The sequence below is a fragment of the Papaver somniferum genome, chromosome 9 (genome assembly GCF_003573695.1).
Source record: "Papaver somniferum cultivar HN1 chromosome 9, ASM357369v1, whole genome shotgun sequence".
Lineage (NCBI taxonomy): Eukaryota > Viridiplantae > Streptophyta > Magnoliopsida > Ranunculales > Papaveraceae > Papaver > Papaver somniferum.
This window is the reverse complement of record NC_039366.1, coordinates 28,779,239-28,797,918: the sequence shown is the minus strand read 5'-3', so window position 1 is coordinate 28,797,918 and position 18,680 is coordinate 28,779,239. Positions and strand designations below refer to the sequence as shown.

Genomic DNA, 18,680 nt, shown 5'->3' with positions numbered 1-18,680 from the left:
TAGAGGAATCCCTCAAGCTGATGGCTGAGACGAACGAAAGACTTGATCGAAATAATCTTACTTTCCAATATAGTGTTTCCAATAATACCCTTAAAAATGAGGATAGTTATTTTCATAATCAAGATGACGAGGTTAGAATTGGTAACACTACTTGTTTTTATGAGGTTCGATCATTTTCATGTTATTATAATGATGATTATGATGAGGATAGTATCGATGAAGAACATGAAATATGTAGGCATAGTGATCAGGAATTTGTTACTCCAATTAAGCTTTCCGATGATAATATTATTTCTAGTTCAAATCCAAATAATTTTTATAATTATTCACCTATTCAAAAGGACGAGGATTTGACTAGAGATACCCCCGTTTTAGATGATGTAGTATTTCCTGTCTACGAAGCCGATGATAGTTTTGAGGAACGAGTTTATTCTGAGAATATTGTTTTAGAGTCTAGAAATTTAGAAACATTAGACTTAGAAAAAGAAAATGAACTCGTAGAAATGAGTGAGGATGAACCCGACTTAGAAGAATCAATTGACCATTTTCGGGAATCCGATGACCTAGAAATTAGGGAAGTTGTGACTAGTCTTTCTAGAGACACAAAAAACTCTAAGTTTGGGGGTGATTATCATTCTCCGTGTGCTTTAACTCTTAAAAAGTTCCCTCGTGTAGGACTTGACATTTGTGCCTCAACCATCTTACAAGATTATCTTCGTATAATTTTTCTTGAACCTAATGATGTCCAAAGAGAAACTCAGTTGTTAGAAACCCATCCTCTGGTTGATGTGGTTGACCCAGGCTATGATACCAAGATTGACTTTGTTTTCCCACCAACAAATTTTCTTCCAATTGTGGGAACATTTGATTTTAAGATGTGTCGGTTATTAAGTTTTGAGACTAAACCTAATTACTTTAGGAGAATAGGGTCGACACATTTTCTTAAGGAAGACCAACTCTTTCATTGTGGTCAGTTTTGTGAGTCAAGTCTAATTGACTTTAAGGATCCGCAGTTGTTCAGGTTATTGTCATGTGCTTCTAAGTTCTTACTTGAGTATTTCCAGACTCTACAACCTGATCTTAAGAATCCTTCTTTTGAGGAAGTCCAGCCTATGAAAGCATTTTATTTAGACCCTTTTATAGAGCCTGAACCTGAGCCACAACTAGAGATAGTTGTCTTAACCAAAAGTTAAATAAGGGTATGTTTGCTATCTTCTTGGTATGTTGCAGTTTCATATTCTTGTGGTTAGCACTTTTTGATCCAGATGACCCACAATTATTCCGGCTACTTCTATATGATTCTATGAGGTGACTAATTCCTTCCGATGTCTGGCTGAAGACTTTAAACTTAGCACTTCTTGGGAGGTAACCCAATCTCATGCAACACGGTAATATCTTTCCTTAACCCTTTTGCTTCAAATGGTAACAGTTTCTCCTTGTTCATATGCTTTTAATTTTATCTTTAGAACATTGAGGACAATGTTAGATTTAAGTTTGGGGGTATGGGAGAAACTTTTTAGTTGCATTTTTGAAACTTCCAGCGTCACATGGTATCCGGTTAGCTAAGTTTACATACTTTTTCTCACCGAAAATATAGAAATTGGAATGCTAGGGATAACAACTTATTGAGACATTAGAGAAAAAGACATTGAGATCTTTGAAATTCAGGAGAGAACTTGTTCTTTTTAGAGGGTAACCGTGATGGACCTAACCATCCATGATGGAAAGGCAAGTAGGTCAGGAAATGCCAGAAAGACAAAGCAACCTCACAATGTAGTCGTAGTTACTGGATTACGACTCTCTCTCAGTAGAAACTTATCATCATCAACAAGCGGAGTGACATCAAAATCTATGAAGAAAGTTGAAGACGTTTAAGGTTTAGAAGCAACAATAGAAAAGAATAATTCAAAAGTCAAAATTGAAGACTCAGAAGTTATAAGAGCAAATGATATAAGTTGTTTGAATTCATGATACCAAGACATCACAAGTTGCGAAGATCCAAGTTTTAAAGTCCTTCTCTCATGGCCATGTAAATTTTTGTCTTGTAATTTTTTTGTCAAAAAAAAAAATGAAAAATGAAACATCATTACGTTCTTTTTGTTCAATAAGGCCATAGGGAAGAAGAAATTTATAACTCAAGTAAGAAATCGAAGAGAAGAGTTAATTGTCAAGGTTCTATGAGGTTCGAGAGTTTATCATCAACAGTTGAAGACCGAAGAAGACGTTATTTATACTGAGCACCGTGAGAGAGTCGAAGAAAGATGCATTTTGGTTGCTTTGTTAATCTGCTTTCAATCTGGCACAATATCTTTCTAGCACTGGCTTAACTCATCACACGTAATTAGTCCAGCTTTGTAGCAGATGTCCCTCTCATTTTTATCTCTCTCCTAATCTTATCCAGCTGTAAAGCGACGGACGCATCTTACAATGTTTATCTAGCTGTGTAGCGGATATCTCTTTATCTAGCAGTGGTGCGGATGTGTCTCCCCTTTTCTTCAGTCAGCTTTAGAGCTGACACCTTTAATTTCTCTGGCATTCTAGTTACTTGGAGATAGGTTGAGAATATGTATGTCCTCATAACTCTTTAGATACTTGTGACCAATTAGAAGTCATGGTTTTTGTGGGTACACCTCTGATAAACCCACCCGAGATTAACTCGGTTTTATTCTTTTAATTTGCTCGAGACTAGCAAATAATAAGTTTGGGGGTATTTGATAGACGCATTTATGTGTCTATTTTGTTCTCAATGTTCTGTATTGTTAGTGCTCGATATTGTACTAATTATGGTGCTTTTGTGTTTGGATAGGTGTTTTTGGAGAAATACATTTGTGTGGAAAAAGTGCTCGAAAAGTGCTATTTGGACCCCCAGAGAAAATTACTAAAGGCACCCCAGAAAAAGTGTTAAAAGGCACCCTCACTTTGGATTAGGGCACCCCCAGGCGCCCCAGCTGTTAAAGGCACCCATATTTTGGATAGGGGACACTTCTTCTTCACGGTTTAAAAATGAAATTTTGGCGGAAAGAAATATACAGCAACAGCGATATTTCTGGGGAAGATTTTAACGAGTTCTGTTGGAGATTCTCAAAGGATTTGGACTTGATGTATCCTGTTTCGTTAAAACAAGATTGGTATATGGTTTTGAAGAGTAAAACAAGGGAAATTTTCTTTCCTTTTATAGAAAAGAGGAGGTGGAAATACTATCGAAATCTTGTGAATATTTTTGTCGGAGATTTTCAACAGTATTGATTGGGAATGATTTGACACACCGAAGTAGGATTGCTGACTGGTTTTTGATCGACAATATAGAAGATTTTCGTGTATATTTGAGTCAACAGGGAAAGAATAATATCTCGAAGATTTGCTGTTATCTGCAAGTTAATGCAGTATATGGGAATATAAAATCCCCCTGGGATTCGTATCTATCAGTTTAGGGAAGTTCTGAAAGATTTTGACAGCTCTTCTACGTGTGAAAATAAAGAGAAAATACTTGGGAGATACTTTACTAAACGTCAGAAGATGTGAGTATTAACTCGAGAGATATCCATATGTTGGGTATAAATAGGTGATGGGGGACACACAAAAGGGAATGAAGAGTAAGGGGTGAGAACAGAGTGTAGGAATTAGAGTTGGAGAGAGTTGTTGTTGTTGCCATGAGAGAAGAACACGAAGAACAATAGACTGCAAAAAGCAGTCGTTTTCTAGTGTCGAAAAAACCGTTACGTTTTCTTCCAGATAAGACTGTTGTTTTGCGACAGTTTTGAGCTATAGTTTTCTTGTAACAACTACTTTGTAACAACTCATTTGTAGCAGTAGGTTTTGTAACAATAATAACTGTTACAAACACTGCTTTATATCTTTTCTTCGATAAAACACCTTTTTGAGCTATGGAAAATTATTTTGAGCGTGTTTTAAGTATGAGGAGCTAGACCCCACCGCTGGGACGACGAAGGAAGCAACTTTTCATGATTGTGGTAAATGAATTAATTCTTTTATTGACTTTTTGCATAGATTTAATTGCTTTATGATTTCTATTAATTATTTGTTATTTTGTTAGATGCCGCATGCTTAGTTATAAATACTTTAGATGCGTCATGCTTTTAACTTACAAATAATATTTTACGAAATCTATTTTTGGCAAAGAACTAGAGTCACAACTTCTTTTGTTTGAGCTATATTGTCTAGAGTTAATGACTGAACCATAACAATATGAAAATTAGTGGAATCCCGCGTCTCAGCATCTCTTCATCTTGTGACAAATTGTGTATATATATTTTTCCTTATTTTCTTTATTAAGTCTTAAAACAAATTCTCAACAAATCTGAGTGAACGAATCATCTTACTATAACATCATTGAAAAACTACATCACTCTCTCAGCAGGATTTGGAACGTAGCAGGTCATCATAGTCTCCCCCTTGCTCCACAGGTAACATTCCTTCAGTGCACGAAGATAATTCCCAGACAGTTGTGACACGGAATGATTATGAGTGTTTGTGGAAGAACCTTCACGACTAGCCAGCACATCATAATAAAAGGAGTCACCCGACTTATACATGGGAAACATGAGACCCGCCTCGAAGGCTCCAACCGTAGTCAACAGATGGAACTCATCAAACTGATACTTAGAGAGGAGTTCGTAAGTGATATCGTCGTCTGGGGCATAAAAGCGAACCTCAAAGGCTTGAAGCTCATGTTTTTCCTTGAACATCTCAAGATCAATATGCTTGAAAGTGATTTTCTTATTACTAACTGAAACACTGCGTATCACCGGGGCAGCTTCTTCCTCGTCCGTGGAATCTGACGTGGGACTCAATTCTGAAGCTTTCCTTTTGGAAGGAATATTTTTAGACGGATCAGCTTTAGACATAGTACCCTTGGATTACTTCCCTTTGAAAGAAACTGTTGGAGGAGGCGGCAAAGAACTCTGCAGGGGAACTGAAGGAGGAGCCATTGAACGAAGGGGCAGAACATTTAATGTTTCATTACGAGGAGGAGGAGCCCGCGTACTCCTAGAATCATCACGAGGAGGAGCCTGCATACTCCTGGAATCTTCACGAGGACGAGAAGGAGCGCGGTTAACAACATACCTAGACCCAGAAGGACCCTTCGGCAGATCCCCTTTCTTAGTAGGCAAAGCCTTCACACCAGAGGAAGATAAAACCCTATGACCACGAGGATCCGATTGCGAAGATTTATAATAACCTTCCCCAAGTGGAGATCTTTCAGAATCTCTACGCGGAGGGGATCTTGGCGGACTAGACGGCGGGGTCTGGTAAGAAGCCCGCGGGCGATCAGACATAGCTACAAGGAAACACAAAAACAGTTTAGAGGAAAATACGAGGGGATCACTAAAGATCAAAAAACCCGTAGACTGATGGTTCATCCGGATTAACAAAGAACGGGTTCACTTAGATACAGACTTATAGGCTTTGTAACAAAGAACAGGGGCAAGCATATATGCTTCGACATATGTGTTCTTCATCACAAAGCCAAAAGTACAGCAGCAGAAGACAAACGGGTAGATACAACAACAGAAAATAGATGAATCAATGATGGTAATAATGAAAAACCCCATACCTGTATAAAAGAGGACGACAAGCAACAACCACAATCGGAGATAGAAAGATCAGAGATATCAAAAGCAAGTTATCTTTGATACAGGGGCAGCAACAGTCGAGAACGAAAGAGTCAGAAAATTGAATGTTGTTATCTTCCTCACAAGGACAACGATAATAAATGACTAAAGAACAAGAATAGAAAACAAAAAACACATGAAAAGGATGAACACTGACAAGAAGAGGATGAAAAGTATTTTCACATTCTCTTTCCTATTTATAAAGCAAGAGAAGACAATAAATGTCCCTCGTACCAAGGAGCAGTTAATGCAAAAGTGGGAAACGTGCCCGTATTTATAGGGGAAGTTATTTCAGGAGAGATAAAACGTGTATGACGATCTTTCTTCTTCTAAACTACAAAATACGCCCAGGTCATAAGAAGAGGGGCAAATTGTGTGTACACGTTTCACCATCCACCACGTGTACAGGAAGAGACACGTGGAAAGCATGCAAAGCGAGACATCAAAACATGATAACAAGCAGTCATAACCTAGGGGAGCATCTCATCAGAAAATATCACCGGTCAGCAGATATGACGATCAGGGACTGAGGATCACAGAGGTATGATGGCAAAGAGGAGCTCCAGATAATACTCCTTGGGTGTTAGTAAATCCTATCCCGAGGAAGATCCAAGATCAACGGCTGAGAGAGAGTTTGACTGACGCGGATGTGACCAGACTAAGAGACACTTGTATGACACAAGCGGACGTCCAACTGCCCGCATTAAATACCAAGAGATATACACGTGTCAATCATCTCTTGGAATAAGCGAGGATAGCTCTTCGTATTCAAGCTTAGACCGCAACATATTCCGAAGACCTCTGCGTAATGGGCACAAAGCACAAGCAGATAAGGTTGCAACGACATCTCAGAAGTAGGACCCACGTTTCAACCCTATAAATACCCCTCTTCACTAAGAGAGAAGGGATCGACCAATCCAGAGCAATTATAGGAGAATATAGGAGAGAGAAGGGGTCGACCAATCCAGAGCAATTATACGAGAATAAAGGAGAGAGAAATAGGAAGACTAAGTAATCCCCCTACTTCGCGGACCTATGTATACTCTAAAGTCATTCGACTATCTTTGTAATCATTCAATACATAGTGAAACACCAGCCCCGTGGATGTAGGCCTTAGTGCCGAACCAAGTAAATCTTTGTCTTATTTACATTTCAGCACTTTACATTCAGCGTTGAACATCATGTGCTTTACATTTATACTTGATTCTCTGTTTATTCCTTTATACGAAAATTATTTATGATAATATTCGACTAGACAATGACAAGCTCGAAGGCTTTGAGTCGATGAATCGATATAATCATCCCCTTTACACATACGATGTACAATTTTAGAATTAGAGTGTATGTGAATATTTTTTGTGAACACGTGGATGGCTTCGTGATTTATGTGTTCACAAGTTAAGCTCAATCCCACTGCGGTTAAATTAACATCTCCTTTGTGTTAATAAAAATCCTAAGCAGAATGTAAGCTCCCAGCCCCAGAAGGATACTTTCTTGTACGAAGAGAATGCTGTTGTAAATACTTTTATTGTGTAATCAAGAGAAATGAATTTTTTCACCATGTCCATGGTATAGCATTTAAAGGGATTCTACTTTTCCCTCAGCATTCGAGTCTTGTGCTCTCTGAAACATAACTGGTTAAACATCCCAGTTCTAGTTTTGGCTCAACAATATTAGTGTTGAGCTAGTTAACATCTCAATTGCAATTTTCGTTTACCTCGTATGTATGAGTAACAACTTGTTTGTTTGCAGCTGACTCGACGTCTGGGTCTGAGTCAACCCCTGACTCGCGGCGAGTCAGCAGTTAGACTGTTTGTTTTGTAAATTTGGAAACCTCTGACTCGGCATCTGAGTCGGACCTAACCTCTGACTCGGGCCCTATGGAGTCATCCATGGAAATGCTGCTGAGTGGACGGATCAAACCCCTGACTCGCTGAAATCGACAAAAATACCCTCGACGTTTTATATCAAAAAATTTCATTTCTTTTCTCATTTTCTTCCTTCATTCCGTCGGAATGGTAGATGAGGAGCCAAACCCTAGATCTATTCTCAACTGATATGCTTCATCTCTATCAACAAATCGAGTAATTTCTATATCCATCATCGCCTCGTCTTTCCATCTATTTCAAATCATCTAAAAGCTTCTTTTAGAATCATCATCATCTCCAGGTACAATTCTTCATCCATACTCATTTTCATATGGGTTTTATGTGATTTGGAGCATAGTTTCTTTCATTTTCATATGAGTTTTATTTGATTTAGAACATGGGTTTTTATTTAGATTTTCTGGTTGAATATTTGATGGTGTTTGTGAAAATGCCTAGGGGAGAATTATAACTTTACTTGCTAATTATGATAGAACATGGGTTTTTCCTGTTTATAGCTAGGATACTAGACCATACAACCAGGGATTTCATTTCGTTTTTCCTTTTTACAGTTATGAGAGCAGTACTGGTAATTTTTGTTTTAGCATATGAGGACCAGAGTACACTACCGAACTGTAATTTTTATTTTATCATCTTCATCACCAACAATGATAATCTAGTTGCTAAGGTGGATCCATGTCTCTTTTTCGCTTGTTGCATTGACGATCCCAAGGAGTACATGACTTTAGTTTCAATGGAAGGCAAGTAAATGATAGGATTAGCATCAATGACAAATACATTTACAATCAAAATCGAAAAGGATCTACCATGATCCTATGCACACTGTCCCTTTATTTGTTCACATGGGTTTCTCCTGCAATGGTTTGGTTTGTGAATTTCACCGATGGTAGGGGACATATTTGGTTAGTGACTAATTTCCAATAGAATTGTCACGACGAATTCAGTTTACTGCCTTTGCTATCCTTCAATTCATGTAAATGTTGTCCCCTATAGTGCACTGCCACCTGATATTGTCCACTCTTTTGTGTATTAAAAAGGTACAAGCCCAAGTCCTACTTACATTATGGCCTTCTTCTTGGATTTTGTTTTCTTTTGCTATGAAGTAGTGATGCTAGTGCTAGTGATTTCTTGGACTTCGATAGTCATCATTCATGCATCAAAATTATACATAATATTTTGTGTCTTACCAATATAGGGTTGTAAAATAAAGTCATATTTCCTTCGTCTTAGATATTGTTTTCTTCTTAGAAAACCGTGTCATTTGTTTGGAGGCATAAACTTTTTGAATGAGAACATGCTGCGGAGAGGAATACACACAATCGAATATTATGCCATGTTGTCCTGGCTTGTTAAATGGTTTTTACCACCAGATACTCCCAACTTAAAAATTCCGGTATTAGGACAGTAATGAGGACTGATAGGCCATAATGATTTGGTGCCAACCATTGCTTTTACTTTTACCTCTTAAAGATTCTTTTCTTCGTTCCTGCTGTATATGGATTAGTGATAATTACTTTTGTATGGTGCAGGTAGTAACATTATCTCATTAGGAAGTCAGTTATTGCCATCACTGGATTCTAAAGCAGGTACTACTCTTTCACTTCATTCTCGTTAACATAGACGTAAAATCTTCTACTAGCATGTTGCAAATAAGTCACGGATTCACAAGAATGGGTTGGTCCAGTCAAATAGTGATGATTTGAGGTTGGACCATTAAGTGTGTGTTGACAATGTTTTTGCAAATGTGTGCAGGGATTTAAGTAATAATAATCTTGGAAACTCTATACCATGTATTCCTTCTATTCTGGAAAGGCTGTAAGTTGCACAACTGCACACTTTTTTCTTATTTGTCAGCGGAAATATATGTTATACCGTATGATGTTTATTGATGCTTGAAAGTACGTAATGCAGTAATCTTTCCCAGTATACCTTTAATGGACAAATTTCCTATTTCATTTCTCTAATGGCATCTCTTGCGTACCTGTGAGTTTTTCCCTTTTCTTTGGTTTTACTTAGTTCACCTAGCAGTGTTACACTCTAGTCTAATTGACTCTTATCTGAGCGACGTGCTTGTTTCTCAGTTTAGAGACCTCAGTCATTTGAGATTGAATGATATGCAGGTGGATGAGGAAGAGGAAGCGGAAACGAAAGAAAATGCACCTTATCATATGAACAATTTATGCGACGCGATGGCCAGTCTCCTTTAGATTTTATTGTTTCTTTTATGTTTATAGGACTTTAATCTTTAGATTTTACTATTTTATGATGTCTAATATGTTTAATTCCATCAAAAAGGGAAGTTGTTTAAACTACGATGGAACAATTTGTGATGTTTAAGTAATGGTTTAAAATGTGCGTAAGGGCATTTTCTGTCCTAAAAAATCCAGTCAGCTGAGTCAGGTCTGACTCACAAAACAAACATATTTTCTGACTCAGACCTTAGTGAGTCAGATCCAGATGAGTCAGGTGATTTCAGTGAGATCCAGATGACTCAGATGCAGACGACTCAGATGAGTCAGCTGCAAACAAACAAGGTGTAACTCTTTCCACACCTTTAAAAGTTGTTCTTAGCATTCTCATTATCAGTTCTAGTTCATTCATTTCCACACCTCGTATGTAAACTGAATGAGTAAGTTGTAAGCAGGCCCTGAAACCAACTTGGACTAGCAACTGTAAAGTCTCAGTTGAGAGTGGAAGTGAAAAGGGAGATTAGTACCACACAGGTTAGGAGGTACAACTGTACGCAAATTGCTGTGTATAAAACTAGCTCTCCACTCTATTAAATGAATCACGCAGCCGTGCGGTAAGCACAAAGCGAACTATTCTTTCGCCTTTTACTAAAGAATACCGTGTGCTTGCCGTTTCTAAGCGGCATACGCCTATTTTTGGAGGGTTTCTCTTTTCCAAAGAGGAACCCAACAATCCTCAAAACCAAATGTTTAGATTCCTAGGTCCAAGGCTACCTTGCTCTGCTGCGTTTAGGCGTATGTGACAACTCTCTGGGCACTGTTATTGCAGTTGTTTATTACAACACATTCAGCACGGGCAAACAAGATTCCCAAATGAGTAACAACACAATATTGTGCAATTGGACTAATTATTTTGACGCCAGGTTCCAATTATTATCCATCACAGTAGTTGCTGCAGTTGGATTCATGTTAAAATGCATTAAGAATAATTATCCACATAAAACTGGAAAATTCCACGCCAAGAAGAATGTTCAAACATTGTGCTGAGTTTAGACACGCATATACAAGTTGTGCTTCTGTTTCATAGTATAGAGAGTAGTGGAGGTGGGGTAAAGAATTGGAAGCTGGCATCATTTGCAAATATGAATTATTCCAGCAGCACCATCTTGTCTTGTAACAATGTTTTTCTCATTTCTGTGTTTGTGCTTTCAAAACATGTCAAGTTTCAGCATCTTAATAGAACTTCGATCCGTTGAGAAATTCTGTATAGCGTTCCAACAAACCGAACAACCATGAAAAAATCTACTGAACAAATATGAAGTAATTCTAGTTCATTCAACTGATAAAAGATGACAGATACTGACCATTCTGCTTAAGTAGATTGCAAAATTCTTGAACTGGAGCCTGCGACCAGTTACGCTCAATCCAACTGAAATTTAAAGTCTCCTTTGTGTTAATGATATTTTCTAGTATGAGAATAATAGCATAATATCCTTTCAGTGTGTAAGCTAGACTAGAGAAATAGATCTGTTCTCCATGCTAGTTGCTGCAACACATAAAGAGAAGTTTAAGAAGTGCTTCGCTGATGCTGATTTCCTGTGGGGTTCCATCGCAGTAGTTTCATAGTTAAAAAAATAAAATGATGTCAGTAATAATTTTGCATATTGAAGTTCCAGTTGTGGACCATCGACCATGCTGCCAAACTGACCAAGTGTTGAGAGCACAAGTAAAGACGAAAATGCTAGTTTTGGAGCAGGTCTACTAACGCAGAATTTTGCAGTTGGATTCTGTGTTGGTTACAGCTTTCTGCCATAGCAAATTTTGGTTTGGAAGATTGGCAGGGGCAGCGCGGACGCACACCCCCTGAGGAAAAAATTACGACGTAGACTCGGCCCCGTAGGACAGATCTTAGGCGAGCACCCTTCCAAAGTGCAATGGAAGCCACTTACCTAGGCCAGGACCCTTCATGATCAGTCATTCACCCCGTCCAGGTAAGTATGTTTTGTAGATGCGTTTCATGTTTCTCTTATAGGCTTGTTTTCTTGATCTTTTCTGTGTTCTGTACGATGTGGGACTATCATTACCTTCGTTTTCTAAGCATTGGGAGAAGTTGGGCTATGTAGATTGTAGACCTATAATCTTCTTGCAAACTCTGCGCCCAAAAGCAGTATGTTTCAGAGTTTAACACTTCCAATCTCAGATTTTTCGATTAAATGTCTTCTTTCTCTGTTCTGAAATCTCCACCAAAACCCCTATTCTTCGTTAGTAATCAACTAAAAAAACAATTCTCCGCTTCAGATCTCCATGTTTCTCAATTCATTAATGGTCAACAATTTCTTAAACCGTCGATCTCTGAACCCTTTACTTCTACTTCTTCTTCAATTAACAAAAAACCCGTTACAGCAATAACAGCTACACAAAAAATTGACAAACCCTTGTCTTCTTCTTCTTCTTCTTCAATGTCATTATCAGCCTCAGAAGAAAACCTTGCATTTCCAATCATGGTAAAACTCTAAACTTCTTCTAGTTTTGTATATGTCAAAATGGGTTTTCTTTTGATTTTCATATAAAGTTATAAGATCGATTGAATGTAGAGTTACATTTGACATTCTGGTGTTATATTGATTCTAGCCTTCTAGGGGTATATTTATCTGTCAACTAAGGGTTTAGGGATTTAGGGCCAAATTTTCCCCAATTTGTGAGAACTTAGTTAGGTTCATATGAGACAGTGTGTATTAGGTGGCAACGCTTTATGTTTCAACCCTATAAATACCCCTCTTCACTAAGAGAGAAGGGATCGACCAATCCAGAGCAATTATAGGAGAATATAGGAGAGAGAAGGGGTCGACCAATCCAGAGCAATTATACGAGAATAAAGGAGAGAGAAATAGGAAGACTAAGTAATCCCCCTACTTCGCGGACCTATGTATACTCTAAAGTCATTCGACTATCTTTGTAATCATTCAATACATAGTGAAACACCAGCCCCGTGGATGTAGGCCTTAGTGCCGAACCAAGTAAATCTTTGTCTTATTTACATTTCAGCACTTTACATTCAGCGTTGAACATCATGTGCTTTACATTTATACTTGATTCTCTGTTTATTCCTTTATACGAAAATTATTTATGATAATATTCGACTAGACAATGACAAGCTCGAAGGCTTTGAGTCGATGAATCGATATAATCATCCCCTTTACACATACGATGTACAATTTTAGAATTAGAGTGTATGTGAATATTTTTTGTGAACACGTGGATGGCTTCGTGATTTATGTGTTCACAAGTTAAGCTCAATCCCACTGCGGTTAAATTAACATCTCCTTTGTGTTAATAAAAATCCTAAGCAGAATGTAAGCTCCCAGCCCCAGAAGGATACTTTCTTGTACGAAGAGAATGCTGTTGTAAATACTTTTATTGTGTAATCAAGAGAAATGAATTTTTTCACCATGTCCATGGTATAGCATTTAAAGGGATTCTACTTTTCCCTCAGCATTCGAGTCTTGTGCTCTCTGAAACATAACTGGTTAAACATCCCAGTTCTAGTTTTGGCTCAACAATATTAGTGTTGAGCTAGTTAACATCTCAATTGCAATTTTCGTTTACCTCGTATGTATGAGTAACAACTTGTTTGTTTGCAGCTGACTCGACGTCTGGGTCTGAGTCAACCCCTGACTCGCGGCGAGTCAGCAGTTAGACTGTTTGTTTTGTAAATTTGGAAACCTCTGACTCGGCATCTGAGTCGGACCTAACCTCTGACTCGGGCCCTATGGAGTCATCCATGGAAATGCTGCTGAGTGGACGGATCAAACCCCTGACTCGCTGAAATCGACAAAAATACCCTCGACGTTTTATATCAAAAAATTTCATTTCTTTTCTCATTTTCTTCCTTCATTCCGTCGGAATGGTAGATGAGGAGCCAAACCCTAGATCTATTCTCAACTGATATGCTTCATCTCTATCAACAAATCGAGTAATTTCTATATCCATCATCGCCTCGTCTTTCCATCTATTTCAAATCATCTAAAAGCTTCTTTTAGAATCATCATCATCTCCAGGTACAATTCTTCATCCATACTCATTTTCATATGGGTTTTATGTGATTTGGAGCATAGTTTCTTTCATTTTCATATGAGTTTTATTTGATTTAGAACATGGGTTTTTATTTAGATTTTCTGGTTGAATATTTGATGGTGTTTGTGAAAATGCCTAGGGGAGAATTATAACTTTACTTGCTAATTATGATAGAACATGGGTTTTTCCTGTTTATAGCTAGGATACTAGACCATACAACCAGGGATTTCATTTCGTTTTTCCTTTTTACAGTTATGAGAGCAGTACTGGTAATTTTTGTTTTAGCATATGAGGACCAGAGTACACTACCGAACTGTAATTTTTATTTTATCATCTTCATCACCAACAATGATAATCTAGTTGCTAAGGTGGATCCATGTCTCTTTTTCGCTTGTTGCATTGACGATCCCAAGGAGTACATGACTTTAGTTTCAATGGAAGGCAAGTAAATGATAGGATTAGCATCAATGACAAATACATTTACAATCAAAATCGAAAAGGATCTACCATGATCCTATGCACACTGTCCCTTTATTTGTTCACATGGGTTTCTCCTGCAATGGTTTGGTTTGTGAATCTCACCGATGGTAGGGGACATATTTGGTTAGTGACTAATTTCCAATAGAATTGTCACGACGAATTCAGTTTACTGCCTTTGCTATCCTTCAATTCATGTCAATGTTGTCCCCTATAGTGCACTGCCACCTGATATTGTCCACTCTTTTGTGTATTAAAAAGGTACAAGCCCAAGTCCTACTTACATTATGGCCTTCTTCTTGGATTTTGTTTTCTTTTGCTATGAAGTAGTGATGCTAGTGCTAGTGATTTCTTGGACTTCGATAGTCATCATTCATGCATCAAAATTATACATAATATTTTGTGTCTTACCAATATAGGGTTGTAAAATAAAGTCATATTTCCTTCGTCTTAGATATTGTTTTCTTCTTAGAAAACCGTGTCATTTGTTTGGAGGCATAAACTTTTTGAATGAGAACATGCTGCGGAGAGGAATACACACAATCGAATATTATGCCATGTTGTCCTGGCTTGTTAAATGGTTTTTACCACCAGATACTCCCAACTTAAAAATTCCGGTATTAGGACAGTAATGAGGACTGATAGGCCATAATGATTTGGTGCCAACCATTGCTTTTACTTTTACCTCTTAAAGATTCTTTTCTTCGTTCCTGCTGTATATGGATTAGTGATAATTACTTTTGTATGGTGCAGGTAGTAACATTATCTCATTAGGAAGTCAGTTATTGCCATCACTGGATTCTAAAGCAGGTACTACTCTTTCACTTCATTCTCGTTAACATAGACGTAAAATCTTCTACTAGCATGTTGCAAATAAGTCACGGATTCACAAGAATGGGTTGGTCCAGTCAAATAGTGATGATTTGAGGTTGGACCATTAAGTGTGTGTTGACAATGTTTTTGCAAATGTGTGCAGGGATTTAAGTAATAATAATCTTGGAAACTCTATACCATGTATTCCTTCTATTCTGGAAAGGCTGTAAGTTGCACAACTGCACACTTTTTTCTTATTTGTCAGCGGAAATATATGTTATACCGTATGATGTTTATTGATGCTTGAAAGTACGTAATGCAGTAATCTTTCCCAGTATACCTTTAATGGACAAATTTCCTATTTCATTTCTCTAATGGCATCTCTTGCGTACCTGTGAGTTTTTCCCTTTTCTTTGGTTTTACTTAGTTCACCTAGCAGTGTTACACTCTAGTCTAATTGACTCTTATCTGAGCGACGTGCTTGTTTCTCAGTTTAGAGACCTCAGTCATTTGAGATTGAATGATATGCAGGTGGATGAGGAAGAGGAAGCGGAAACGAAAGAAAATGCACCTTATCATATGAACAATTTATGCGACGCGATGGCCAGTCTCCTTTAGATTTTATTGTTTCTTTTATGTTTATAGGACTTTAATCTTTAGATTTTACTATTTTATGATGTCTAATATGTTTAATTCCATCAAAAAGGGAAGTTGTTTAAACTACGATGGAACAATTTGTGATGTTTAAGTAATGGTTTAAAATGTGCGTAAGGGCATTTTCTGTCCTAAAAAATCCAGTCAGCTGAGTCAGGTCTGACTCACAAAACAAACATATTTTCTGACTCAGACCTTAGTGAGTCAGATCCAGATGAGTCAGGTGATTTCAGTGAGATCCAGATGACTCAGATGCAGACGACTCAGATGAGTCAGCTGCAAACAAACAAGGTGTAACTCTTTCCACACCTTTAAAAGTTGTTCTTAGCATTCTCATTATCAGTTCTAGTTCATTCATTTCCACACCTCGTATGTAAACTGAATGAGTAAGTTGTAAGCAGGCCCTGAAACCAACTTGGACTAGCAACTGTAAAGTCTCAGTTGAGAGTGGAAGTGAAAAGGGAGATTAGTACCACACAGGTTAGGAGGTACAACTGTACGCAAATTGCTGTGTATAAAACTAGCTCTCCACTCTATTAAATGAATCACGCAGCCGTGCGGTAAGCACAAAGCGAACTATTCTTTCGCCTTTTACTAAAGAATACCGTGTGCTTGCCGTTTCTAAGCGGCATACGCCTATTTTTGGAGGGTTTCTCTTTTCCAAAGAGGAACCCAACAATCCTCAAAACCAAATGTTTAGATTCCTAGGTCCAAGGCTACCTTGCTCTGCTGCGTTTAGGCGTATGTGACAACTCTCTGGGCACTGTTATTGCAGTTGTTTATTACAACACATTCAGCACGGGCAAACAAGATTCCCAAATGAGTAACAACACAATATTGTGCAATTGGACTAATTATTTTGACGCCAGGTTCCAATTATTATCCATCACAGTAGTTGCTGCAGTTGGATTCATGTTAAAATGCATTAAGAATAATTATCCACATAAAACTGGAAAATTCCACGCCAAGAAGAATGTTCAAACATTGTGCTGAGTTTAGACACGCATATACAAGTTGTGCTTCTGTTTCATAGTATAGAGAGTAGTGGAGGTGGGGTAAAGAATTGGAAGCTGGCATCATTTGCAAATATGAATTATTCCAGCAGCACCATCTTGTCTTGTAACAATGTTTTTCTCATTTCTGTGTTTGTGCTTTCAAAACATGTCAAGTTTCAGCATCTTAATAGAACTTCGATCCGTTGAGAAATTCTGTATAGCGTTCCAACAAACCGAACAACCATGAAAAAATCTACTGAACAAATATGAAGTAATTCTAGTTCATTCAACTGATAAAAGATGACAGATACTGACCATTCTGCTTAAGTAGATTGCAAAATTCTTGAACTGGAGCCTGCGACCAGTTACGCTCAATCCAACTGAAATTTAAAGTCTCCTTTGTGTTAATGATATTTTCTAGTATGAGAATAATAGCATAATATCCTTTCAGTGTGTAAGCTAGACTAGAGAAATAGATCTGTTCTCCATGCTAGTTGCTGCAACACATAAAGAGAAGTTTAAGAAGTGCTTCGCTGATGCTGATTTCCTGTGGGGTTCCATCGCAGTAGTTTCATAGTTAAAAAAATAAAATGATGTCAGTAATAATTTTGCATATTGAAGTTCCAGTTGTGGACCATCGACCATGCTGCCAAACTGACCAAGTGTTGAGAGCACAAGTAAAGACGAAAATGCTAGTTTTGGAGCAGGTCTACTAACGCAGAATTTTGCAGTTGGATTCTGTGTTGGTTACAGCTTTCTGCCATAGCAAATTTTGGTTTGGAAGATTGGCAGGGGCAGCGCGGACGCACACCCCCTGAGGAAAAAATTACGACGTAGACTCGGCCCCGTAGGACAGATCTTAGGCGAGCACCCTTCCAAAGTGCAATGGAAGCCACTTACCTAGGCCAGGACCCTTCATGATCAGTCATTCACCCCGTCCAGGTAAGTATGTTTTGTAGATGCGTTTCATGTTTCTCTTATAGGCTTGTTTTCTTGATCTTTTCTGTGTTCTGTACGATGTGGGACTATCATTACCTTCGTTTTCTAAGCATTGGGAGAAGTTGGGCTATGTAGATTGTAGACCTATAATCTTCTTGCAAACTCTGCGCCCAAAAGCAGTATGTTTCAGAGTTTAACACTTCCAATCTCAGATTTTTCGATTAAATGTCTTCTTTCTCTGTTCTGAAATCTCCACCAAAACCCCTATTCTTCGTTAGTAATCAACTAAAAAAACAATTCTCCGCTTCAGATCTCCATGTTTCTCAATTCATTAATGGTCAACAATTTCTTAAACCGTCGATCTCTGAACCCTTTACTTCTACTTCTTCTTCAATTAACAAAAAACCCGTTACAGCAATAACAGCTACACAAAAAATTGACAAACCCTTGTCTTCTTCTTCTTCTTCTTCAATGTCATTATCAGCCTCAGAAGAAAACCTTGCATTTCCAATCATGGTAAAACTCTAAACTTCTTCTAGTTTTGTATATGTCAAAATGGGTTTTCTTTTGATTTTCATATAAAGTTATAAGATCGATTGAATGTAGAGTTACATTTGACATTCTGGTGTTATATTGATTCTAGCCTTCTAGGGGTATATTTATCTGTCAACTAAGGGTTTAGGGATTTAGGGCCAAATTTTCCCCAATTTGTGAGAACTTAGTTAGGTTCATATGAGACAGTGTGTATTAGGTGGCAACGCTTTATGTTTCAACCCTATAAATACCCCTCTTCACTAAGAGAGAAGGGATCGACCAATCCAGAGCAATTATAGGAGAATATAGGAGAGAGAAGGGGTCGACCAATCCAGAGCAATTATACGAGAATAAAGGAGAGAGAAATAGGAAGACTAAGTAATCCCCCTACTTCGCGGACCTATGTATACTCTAAAGTCATTCGACTATCTTTGTAATCATTCAATACATAGTGAAACACCAGCCCCGTGGATGTAGGCCTTAGTG

At 37.9% G+C, this 18,680-nt stretch overlaps 4 non-coding genes across 4 annotated transcripts; 2 read left to right on the top strand and 2 right to left on the bottom strand.

The window, feature by feature from the left end:
- Positions 1 to 10,313: 10,313 nt before the first annotated feature.
- LOC113314495 lies at positions 10,314 to 10,433 on the top strand. Its single transcript, XR_003342435.1, has one exon. It is a non-coding gene; the product is annotated as a U5 spliceosomal RNA (small nuclear RNA).
- A 1,112-nt stretch (positions 10,434 to 11,545) lies between these two features.
- Positions 11,546 to 11,707, bottom strand: LOC113314706. The gene has a single exon (XR_003342585.1). It is a non-coding gene; the product is annotated as a U1 spliceosomal RNA (small nuclear RNA).
- A 4,570-nt stretch (positions 11,708 to 16,277) lies between these two features.
- LOC113314494 lies at positions 16,278 to 16,397 on the top strand. Its single transcript, XR_003342434.1, has one exon. It is a non-coding gene; the product is annotated as a U5 spliceosomal RNA (small nuclear RNA).
- Positions 16,398 to 17,509: 1,112 nt separating this feature from the next.
- Positions 17,510 to 17,671, bottom strand: LOC113314705. Its single transcript, XR_003342584.1, has one exon. It is a non-coding gene; the product is annotated as a U1 spliceosomal RNA (small nuclear RNA).
- Positions 17,672 to 18,680: the final 1,009 nt, after the last annotated feature.